General features: G+C 32.3%; 1 long non-coding RNA gene across 1 annotated transcript; it reads right to left on the bottom strand.

Moving 5' to 3' along the window:
• Positions 1-1,974: 1,974 nt before the first annotated feature.
• LOC143251457 (uncharacterized) lies at positions 1,975-5,707 on the bottom strand. The gene is made up of 3 exons (XR_013028571.1): positions 5,568-5,707; positions 4,061-4,169; positions 1,975-2,229 (listed from the first exon to the last, which is right to left on the bottom strand). It is a non-coding gene; the product is annotated as an uncharacterized LOC143251457 (long non-coding RNA).
• Between the last annotated feature and the right edge of the window lie 4,870 nt (positions 5,708-10,577).

The following is a 10,577-nucleotide window of genomic DNA, read 5'->3' as shown; positions in this document are numbered from 1 at the left end:
AATTCCGATTTTGTATTAGTCAACTAAAAAAATGCACTTTACGAAAGTGATGATAAAAAGTTTGAATGATGAATGATAAAAAGTATCCAAGGTAAAAAAATAAAAACGAAAAACTTCATATCTAGGTTCTTGTTGTTTGATTAGCTTTTTCACTCTGAAAAATGATTTTTTTCTACAGTATATTGTATAATTTATATAAATACCTAGATATATGTATATCATGTACTGAATAGTACAGATGATACTTTTGAATGATGACTCGAGTATTAAAATAAATTAGTACTTTAAATATCTGAAACTTATTAATATTATTCTTTGTTACTAGTCTTTGATATAACTAGACGTGCAAAATAAAACCTAAAAGCAAAATAATCATGTGAAATACAAAATAAAGAAGCTTTATGGAATTTAATTTTGTTAGCGGTATAACTCATAAATACAAAATACAAAATACAATTCAATTTTGAAGCATAATAGGAAGATAATTTTGTTCAAGGTAAGTGGAATACGTCATTATTTGAATATGATTATGTTTTGACTGAAGGTAAGGGAGCAACCTAATTATTTAAGTATAAATGATAAACGTTTCTAAGAAAGTGGATTACATGATTTTTTGTTGTAAATACAATAATATATTTTGTATTATCAAATTGGACGATATTTTTCAAAAATTTCATAATTCATTAATTGGCCATGTGGTAATGATGTTCGTCCCATAATCTGAGGGTTGCATGGTCGAATCAACGTCACACATACTCGCCCTTTCGTCGGTAGAGGATGTTATAAAGTCATGGTAAATCCCACTATTTATTCTTAAAATATTACCCTACAATCTTCGGTGGGTCTTTAACTGCTATATTAAGGACGGCTAACGGAAATAGCCCTCGTAAAGCAGAGCGCGAAATTCAAACAAAAAAATTATTTATCAACTGACATTTTCTGATCAGGCAGTTGATGAAAAAAATAGAGCTCCCTCTTTTACAGTTATTAGATTTGTCCAATATTCCTAACAATTCCCTTAAAAATAGCGAAATCAATATTTAATCAAATATAAAAATTATTAGAAATAACCACTTTATAATGAAGCATCTGATTTTCTAAATCTATCCTTCTCTGTTTAATAGCACGATGGCAATCTTTGGTAGTTAAAATATTAGAATTATTCTGCACTATGTATCAGTACTGCTGTGAGTTGAAAATTGTTTTCCTGAAAAATGTAGTTCATGAGAGAGAAAAAATCTGAAGTTTTCCTGATTGGGGATATTCTGCATCGGATTTAAAAGGACGGTTTAGTTTTAACATTTCTTTCTTAAACTAACAAAATATTCGTTTTATCGTGTGATGAGTTGTATTAAGTTTTTGTCCTTCATTTTCTGTCAGGACGAATTAATTAAAAAACAAACAACCATGTAAATCTTAGTGTAACAACTGTGAATTGCTGGACGTATATTGTGACAGTTAATATACTTACAGCTATATTACAAACAATATAAACAAACACAATTATTACTGAAATAAACATTTAATGTATAATAGCTGTTACATTTGAATGGGCGAAAAATAAGTAAACAAACATTTCATTACTTTTGGTTTAATATTTTATTCAAGTTTTAACATTATATGTCGTAATAAGTAAATACCGCATGAAAAAAAAAATCATAAAAACATGAAAACAACGCTTCTGAATTGTTGAACTAAAGCCACAGTCTCTTAAATTTCAATAATAGTTATGAATGTTCCGATATGTTAAAACGTTAAGTTTTCAAAGTTTATATTCAATTTTCTTGTACATAAACGTAAATAGTTAAATTACTGTGTAAGTTTCTGATAAACAAATAATATCAATGATAGTGAATTTAAATATTTTGTGCAATTTTGTGAGTATCAATCCCATTCGTGTAACTGTATAGTGTGGAGATAAAATCCATCTTGATTTCTCTTAACTCTATAGAGAACATATTAACAAAGTCGGTTTTATAAATTCGTTTATTAATTCTATTTCGCTGTTTTGAAGAAACATCGGGTTGGTTTCCGAGCTTTTCCAATGATAAACGTATCTTGGTTGTCAGAATTTTCAATAAGAATAACAACGTTTTCCTTGTGATGTCCTTGTTTACTGTTTGGTTTAATGATAATAAGTTCATCATAATTTTTCACATGTCTATCAGACAGAGGTCGCTGTATATATTCTTCAATAGCTTTTGTTTGTTTCGATCCTGGTGTTCCTCTCTGAAGATGAAGAATATAGTTGTGTTTAGTGGCGCAACACTCAAAATTTGAGTAATAATTTTACTATAACATGCATAAAAACAAATAAATGTTTCTATGAAAACTATAAATTATGAAATTGGTTTCAGTTATCTCATAAATGTTTTATGGAAACTAGGAAAATTATCTCAACCATTGTTTCATGTAGTTAATAAAGAATGATATACAGCAGACAATAGCTTAAATACTGTTTTCCATTTATATTTTACACGTTCACAAAGGATAACTAGATTGTTTATATTATTACCTAGACACGATGAAAGTACAGTTATAATTAAATGTTAGGTGTTCTACTCAATTTATTATTATATAACTATAACAAGATGAAAGTGCGATTATAATTAAATGTCAAGTGACATTTTATTGTTATATAACTAGACAAGATGAAAGTACGGTTATAATTAAATGTCAAGTGTTCTACTCAATTTATTGTTATATAACTAGATAAGATGAAAGTACGGTTATAATTAAATGTCAAGTGTTCTACTCAATTTATTGTTATATAATTTAAGCATGAAAAGTTATGTTATCTGAACTACAAATGACTGGTTATTTACTTTATGTTACAGTAAGAAATAGTTTTCAAACTGTCTTTTTTTTTTTTTGCAACTTTGGAGTAAATCACGCACCTAATGGTGCTTTAAAATATTCAATAATTCATTATCAGTAGTAGTAGTATGTGTGTGAATGAAAAATTACAAAAGGACATTCTGATCTATATGTTTTCCAGATGTTATTAATGCTATGAACATTAGTAAAGGTAATCAGACTTATCAGACCTCAATGGTATCGAACACGTGTAGGTTTATTTTGGAAAACAAATCGCATGTATTCAAACGATTCTGAACATTAAAGATTATCTGAACGCATCTTTTTCAGTAGTTGTGGATAACCCAAGGTATTAACAACATTGATTTTAAACATGCAACATCTGTTTAATATTGTACACGTAGTTTGACGTAGCGTTCATTATATTAAAATGGAATGTTTTTAACTGTAAAAATGTAAATTCACTTGTATCAAATATTAATTATAACGTAAGATGAATAAGAACTTAATTGAATTTCGAACCAAAGTATTCCTTTCTTCCAGGTCGTTTTCATATATCGTCTCCAGGGTTGTTCGTTTGGCCACTTTTTGCTTTCTTAATATATTAGTTTTTGTCTTCTTAACATTCTTTGTTGGGACCTTCTTCCCACTTTCAGTGATCAGTGGCATAGCCTCCAATATATCCAATTCATAAGTGGATATCTTTTCATCACCAAGCTGTTTGTGTTCGACACGGTTTTTTAAAACATTCCGTTCTTTCCGAGTTTTTTCTTTCCAGTTGTAGAAACAACAAAGAACGCTGCACGATCATTACAAAAAGTAAATAAGTAAGAATCACGTGTTTCAAGACCATTAAAATACATATTATTATTAAATAAGCTATGGATAATGGGTTACAGATATAACTATAAATGTGTTTCATGCTTAACCAACAAATAATTGTATGGAATCTTTAGACAAGTGTATTCAGTTGTAATGTTTCGACCCATGGAACGTAGTACTTCACATGAACCAAAATAATACGTCATATAAAGGTGGAGATCTCAAATTAAAACACCTTGCTTGAAATTAGATCTATCAACATAGTGTCTCGTGAGAAGACAGATACATGAATATAGTACCTCACGTGAAAACAGATGTTTCTAACAGCAGTGTGAGTACAGAAACCAATATCTTCAAATGATTACTTCCTGTGTTCCACATACTTTAATTATAAAGAAATTGAAGATAACATGTAACTTACCACAAAGCAATAAGACATATCAAAATGAGTGCTGTCCACCAAGCGTATCTTGTAACTGTAGATTTTAAAACTGAGGGGAGCGTAGCTTTCGGAACCACTTCAGTTGGATCTTAAGACAGAGAGTCGTATTTAAAATTAGTTTACTTACTTTACCGATTTCATAAAACAGAGAAAAAAGTTTCAAATGTAAGTTAACAATAATAGTAATGTGTATAATTCTTTAAACCCAACAATAATCTTAATTTAACATATTTAAAATTTTAATTCAATAAATACGATAATCTTCACGATGAGAAATCCACTGGAAATAAAAATATATCTCAGAATGGCTGGTATGGGTATTAACACTTTTATTGACAAGCAGAGAATAACGTTTTAAAACGTTATTACACGTATCAGTCGTTGAGAGATACAAATACGATATTTCTTGCATTTATAATGTATTTTTATATTAAACAGCGCCCGGAATGGCAAGGAAGGTTAATGCATTCGACTCGTAATGTGAGGGTCGTAATGCCATCCCTAATTTAGCAGTGTAAGACCAGAGAGAAGGCAACTAGTTGTGACCACCAAAGGCCAACATTTGGGACACTTTTTTACAAAGAAATAGAAGGATTGATAGTCACTTTATAACGCTATCACTGAAAGAGCGATCATGTTTGGTGTGACGGGGTTCGATCCCGTGACCTATAGATTAGGAGTCGAGCGTCCTACCAGTAAAGAAAGATTTATATAAAATTATTATAACTCTCATTATAAGATAATGTTAAACAACTTACTGATTAACACCTCATTATGTACTAGAATCACCAAGTAGACATTTTAAAATATATTTGAAATTTCAATGGTATCTTAATATGAAAATAGTGGCGCCAAGTAACATTGAGTCGTATAACTTAATACAATTATGTAAACATATAATTTCTGAGTAAACGTTTTCTTCATAGTGTTAGCAGTCTTTCTCTTAAAACCAAACTTTGGAAAATCTCTGTTTAAAGGCCCGGCATGACCAGGTAGGTTAAGGCGTTTGACTCGTAATCCGAGGATCGCGGATTCGAATCTCTGTCACTCCAAACATGCTCGCCCTTTCAGCCTTATAGGTGTTATAATGTGACGGTCAGTCCTACTATTCGTTGGTAAAAGAGTAGCCCAAGAGTTGGCGGTAGGTGTCTTACCTCTAATCTTACACTACTAAATTATGTATGGCTAGCGCAGATAGCCCTCGTGTAGCAATATATATATATATGTAATTGTTAACTATTTTACCAAAACAATACCACTCTGTCATATATATGTTTTATGTAAATATAAGATTTTGACAAAGAAATATTAACACACTATGTCGTTACAACAATTGTTGCCACCTCCTGGAAAAGCTTTTCCGAAAAAGCAAAGCTGTTTAATACACTAAAACCATGGAAGTTATGAAGTGTCTTATTATAACAATGTGTTTTAACAAAAATAAACATTTTTAACTTTTAGAGAAACAATAAAAGAAAACCATTACTTCTACAAAGATCTTTATTATCAGCTCCTTCGTCATCAGTAATTTTATCTCCAGGACAAGGCATACAGGCGTCAGCAGCATAAGATGTCATATAAGTCCCTCCTGGGCACGGTAGGCAGTAAGTTTGTAATCCATTGTCATAGTGACCAGGAGGACATGGATCTAAAACCGTTAAAAGTACATAGTTAAGCATTTATTTACTCAGTGTTAATTTTTATAGTCCTTTCAATGAGTTTATTATCAAAAAACAAATTTATTGTATCAAAACTACATGATATTAAAAGTTTTTCATCTTTTGTGTTTTATGGAAACTATTAACGTTATTGTGTGTAATATATACTTACAACACCTGTCAGCATCTCTTCGGTATCCTCGAGTGCAAGTGAGGTTTTCTGCTGGAACATAAACTGAAGAAAACAAGAGAAAGTTAAATCTTTTTTAGCTCATTTACTGTAACCGATAGGAATAGAAAGTTTTACACAGCGCGAGATTCGTGAGAAAAATAAACTCGTTCTTCAAAACGGTTTCTTAACAGCAAATTTTTATTTCTTTATATAATTAATAACTGAATCAACTCATTAAACTAATCACAGAAACTTGGAATTTTATGAAAGCACACATAATTTGTATCTTAACAATTATGTTATCCCTTGAGGTACGTTTCATTTACTTTGGAATTTTCCTTTCAAAATTTGTACTTGGCAAAGTTTAATGTAAAACTGGTATCACTATTTATTCTAATGTCAGTTATGAAAATACAGGTTATTTTGGGAATATTACGCTGGTAAAATGTGTCAGTATATGATTTGAAGGTGTCTTGCAAACAAGAGTTGAAAGTCGGTGGTAATGACTAGCTGCCTTCTCTCTATTCTTACACTGCTAAATTAGGGACGGCTAGCCATCGTGTAGCTTTGCGCGAAATTCAAAAAAACAAACAAACAGGTGTACCAGGATCCGTTACCAGATAGACTCTTACCTACTACAATAATGTACTTTAATAAGAATTTGGGCCTGGCATGGCCAAGCGCGTAAGGCGTGCGACTCGTAATTCGCGGGTTCGCGCCTGCGTCGCGCTAAATATGTTTGCCCTCCCAGCCGTGGGGTTGTATAATGTGACGGTCAATCCCACTATTCGTTAGATAACCCCACAATACTGGGGTTATCTGTCACTTTACAACGCCCCAACGACTGAATGGGCGAACATGTTTGTGTGATGGGGATTCGAAGTCTTTCTTTGGATTATAACGAATTATGGTTATTCTTACCAATTCAGTCTTGTCTTAATAATACCAGCAAAAATAACAGGATTTACCATAAACAAGTCATCAATGAATCGCTTTAACATAAATGTATCTTTCACTTGTTATTGAATATTCTATTAAGTGATATTTACGTTACCAAATCGCTCAGGAAAAAATGTTAGAAACGAAATGTTAAGCATATTATTATTTAATTCTTCTGGTGTTTGTGGTAGTTAAATGTACACAATATTCTCCAGTCTGAGCCAAAGCAAATTTAACTTTTAAGAAAGTTTTGAAGGATTTGTACGAAAAGAAAATAGAGAAAAACACAAATTATTATTTATAATGTACGAGTGGGGGGTTTGAGAACTGCATTTGATATATAAAAGTTTAAGCGTGTCAATAATAAATGAGTTGAAACATCATTTACGAACGAATGCAGTAAAGAACCAGCTTACTTGTTTATAGAGGGATTTTACTTCATGTAAATATAATGTAAAATGAATGAAAGGGGATGTTGTGACCAGAGTCGTATTTATATTCAATAACGCAAGGTTGATGATTGTGCTCGTTTATGTGGGTGCTTTTCTCCCTGTTTTTCTGACTTAGGCTTATGTACTGTTATTTGTTTTTGACTTTTGCGCAAAGCTATTTGAGGGCTGTATGCGCTAGCCGTCCCTAATTTTGCAGTGTAAGACAAGAGGTAAGGCAGCTAGTCATCACCACCCTGATACCTTACAATTCTAGGTTTAGAAAGTTTAAAGAAAACTTTGTATTCGTGAGATTGATTTGACAAAGTGCATCACCTTTACTTTTAACATTGTTAGCTGCTAAAACAGAATAATCACATTTTGCATAACTCTAACCAACGCATTCAAATGAGCTTAAACAAAAATATCGCAAACATGTGGTTACATTAATAATCAATATTGTCAGTTAAACTATAATTCAAATGCTTTCCGAACAGTAAATATGGAGGGAATTCATTTTCAATCAATACGCATGGTGGTGAAATATCAAATTCAAAGGTAACGGCTGAAGTACATTCAAAATCGAGAAGGGTGACTTCGATTTAAATGTTATTTCTGTTAAATTAATATGATTTAATAAATGAAAATAAGACCTAAAATCATAAAAAAAACTTTTAGTTTACCTATGACATTATGCTTGTAATCGCTTTCACCATTTTCACATGTGTAAACTCCCGCGTCTTCAAATTGCACATCAGTCAACAATAATTCGCCGCCATCTTTCCTTTGTATTCTCTCCCTTCTTGTCACTATTTCATTCAGAGGTGTGTACCAATTTATTAATTTTCCTTCTTTATTATGAATATCTTTCGAACAGATTATTGTAACAGTAGAACCATGTATAATTTTGTGGTCTACTGAAGAACATGAAGCAAACAGTAAACTAATGTAAATGTACATTAATTCACTTAAAATAGCCATAGATATTTATTCTTGTTTTCACTGTACGCCTTATATTTAACTTTCTTTTCCGTTTCTAAGTGAAATATCGCTGTTACTATGCGCATAAAATATTCTTGTTTGAGTGACGTCATGAACCGATATAACATTGTTAAGTGAAAAGCTTGATTAACAATAGCCGCAAAGGTATTGTTTGTTGATTTTATTAATTTAATGCAAAGCTATACGAGAGGTATCTATAATAGCCGTCCCTAATTTAGCAGTGTAAGAGTAGAGGGGAGGCAGCTAGTCATCACCACCCGCCGCCAACTGTTGAGCTATACTTTTACTAAAGAATAGTGGGATTGAACGTCTCATTATAACACCCCCAAGGGCGAGCATGTTTGGAGGAACGGGGATTTGATCCCGTGACCCTACGATTACGAGTCGAACGTCTTAACTGTCTGGCCATGCCGGACCTGAAAAAAGTATTGTTGTCTCAATCAGTCTAAAACAGCTTACTTTGTTGCTTTGATAAAATCACATGAACTACATATAGTATGAGGCTGGACATACAAATGGCGTTTTGGGAAATATTTTGTCTCTCATTATTATTGGTATATAACAGTTGATGTACTTCGTTAACATGAAAAGTTCTTATTGCTGTTAATCACACCAGTGTTTTAATTTTACTAATACTACTTATTGTTAATACGTTTTAGACGTACTCTTTAGACAATGTAATAGCTGGATTTCATTACCAAAAGAGCTGTTCTCAACTGTATTCTCGCCGAGGTCAAAGCGCAGATAGCCCACTGTATAGAATTGTACTTAATTCAAAAATCTATACCGGTCCTGGCATGGCCTAGCGCGTTAAGGCGTGCGCTTCGTAATCTGAGGGTCGCGGGTTCGCGCCCGAGTCGCGCCAAACATGCTCGCCCTCCCAGCTGTGGGGACGTTATAATGTACGATCAATCCCACTATTCGTTGGTAAAAGAGTAGCCCAAGAGTTGGCGGTGGGTGGTGATGACTAGCTACCTTCCCTCTAGTCTTACACTGCTAAATTAGGGACGGCTAGCACAGATAGCCCTCGAGTATCTTTGTGCGAAATTCCAAAACAAAATCTACACTACAAAATAAAAAAAAGTTGTGAAAAATTAATTAATAATCAGAGTTATTCAAGTTTTTGAATACTTATTACAAAAAATCCAAATCTGTTTTTAAAAAAACGTGTAATTATTTTCGTTTCTTAATTCTGTTTGTCCGGTCATACGTTATATTGTTACATTTCTAGCATTTACTCTGTAGTTATTACATGTGTGTGGACCTCAACATCAATACAGAATATAAAAAAATTATCCAAGACTTTAGCATCTCATTCTTTGAGGGCTAGGCTACTCATACCATCAGCATAATGAAACAATTATATAAAAAAGTACTGTTACATTGGATAAGTATATTGTGATATGTTTGTTTTGTTTTCAGTTTTTAGTAAAGTTATACAAGGGCTACTTGCGATAGCCGTCCCTTCTTCAACAATATAAGAGTGGAGGGAGGGTAGTTAGTCATCACCTCTCAGTGCCAACTTGCTAACGAATAGTGGTATTGCATGCCACATTCATATCTCCAACATCTCTGAAAGGGCCAGCATGTTTGGTGTGACGGAGATTCGAACCCAAACCAACTGCGTGTTCCGACTTTACGCTTGTCTATCTCTTTATTTGCTGTTAAGGTACTCTTGTACCCAGCATCTTAACATGTCCATTTCTCAGTTAAACTACCAATAAACCGAGAAGAATAACATCCAAAACTTAAACATAAATCATTTAACAAACTAGTAATATAAGTAATGTAAGCTTTCGTTAATGTATTTTTTGTTACTGTGACATTTCAGTTTTTGAAACGTTCTTTTATATTTCTATAAATGTTTAATTTAATAAATATGATCATAGATACTTCTCTTCGTCTTTGAAATGTGTTCTTGGTTCGTAGAGTGACGTCCTCATAACTTATGTATTGTTTTACTTTAATTTATCGATTTGATGAAAGAAGCATCATTTCGAATGAGAGTTTGGTTATTGGATATCCAGCTCCTCTAATCGCTACAAACTTCATAGAGCAACAATTTGGCCAAGCTACTACTACTGCCATCAGACTGTTATATAAAAAAGTTAAGGTTTTTTCTTTGGAGTTTTCAACGTAATGTACTTTGTGATCACGAGAAACCTACTTGAAGTAACAATGTATTTCAATAGGCCAGTGTGGATATCAAAAGGTTAGTTGTAATTTATAATGCTAAATTTGAATATTCATTTGATAAAATAACCGATTTTAATTTAAACTTATCAAAACTTCTGTGA

Source organism: Tachypleus tridentatus, chromosome 6 (genome assembly GCF_004210375.1).
Source record: "Tachypleus tridentatus isolate NWPU-2018 chromosome 6, ASM421037v1, whole genome shotgun sequence".
Lineage (NCBI taxonomy): Eukaryota > Metazoa > Arthropoda > Merostomata > Xiphosura > Limulidae > Tachypleus > Tachypleus tridentatus.
This window is presented reverse-complemented; position numbering and strand designations above follow the sequence as displayed.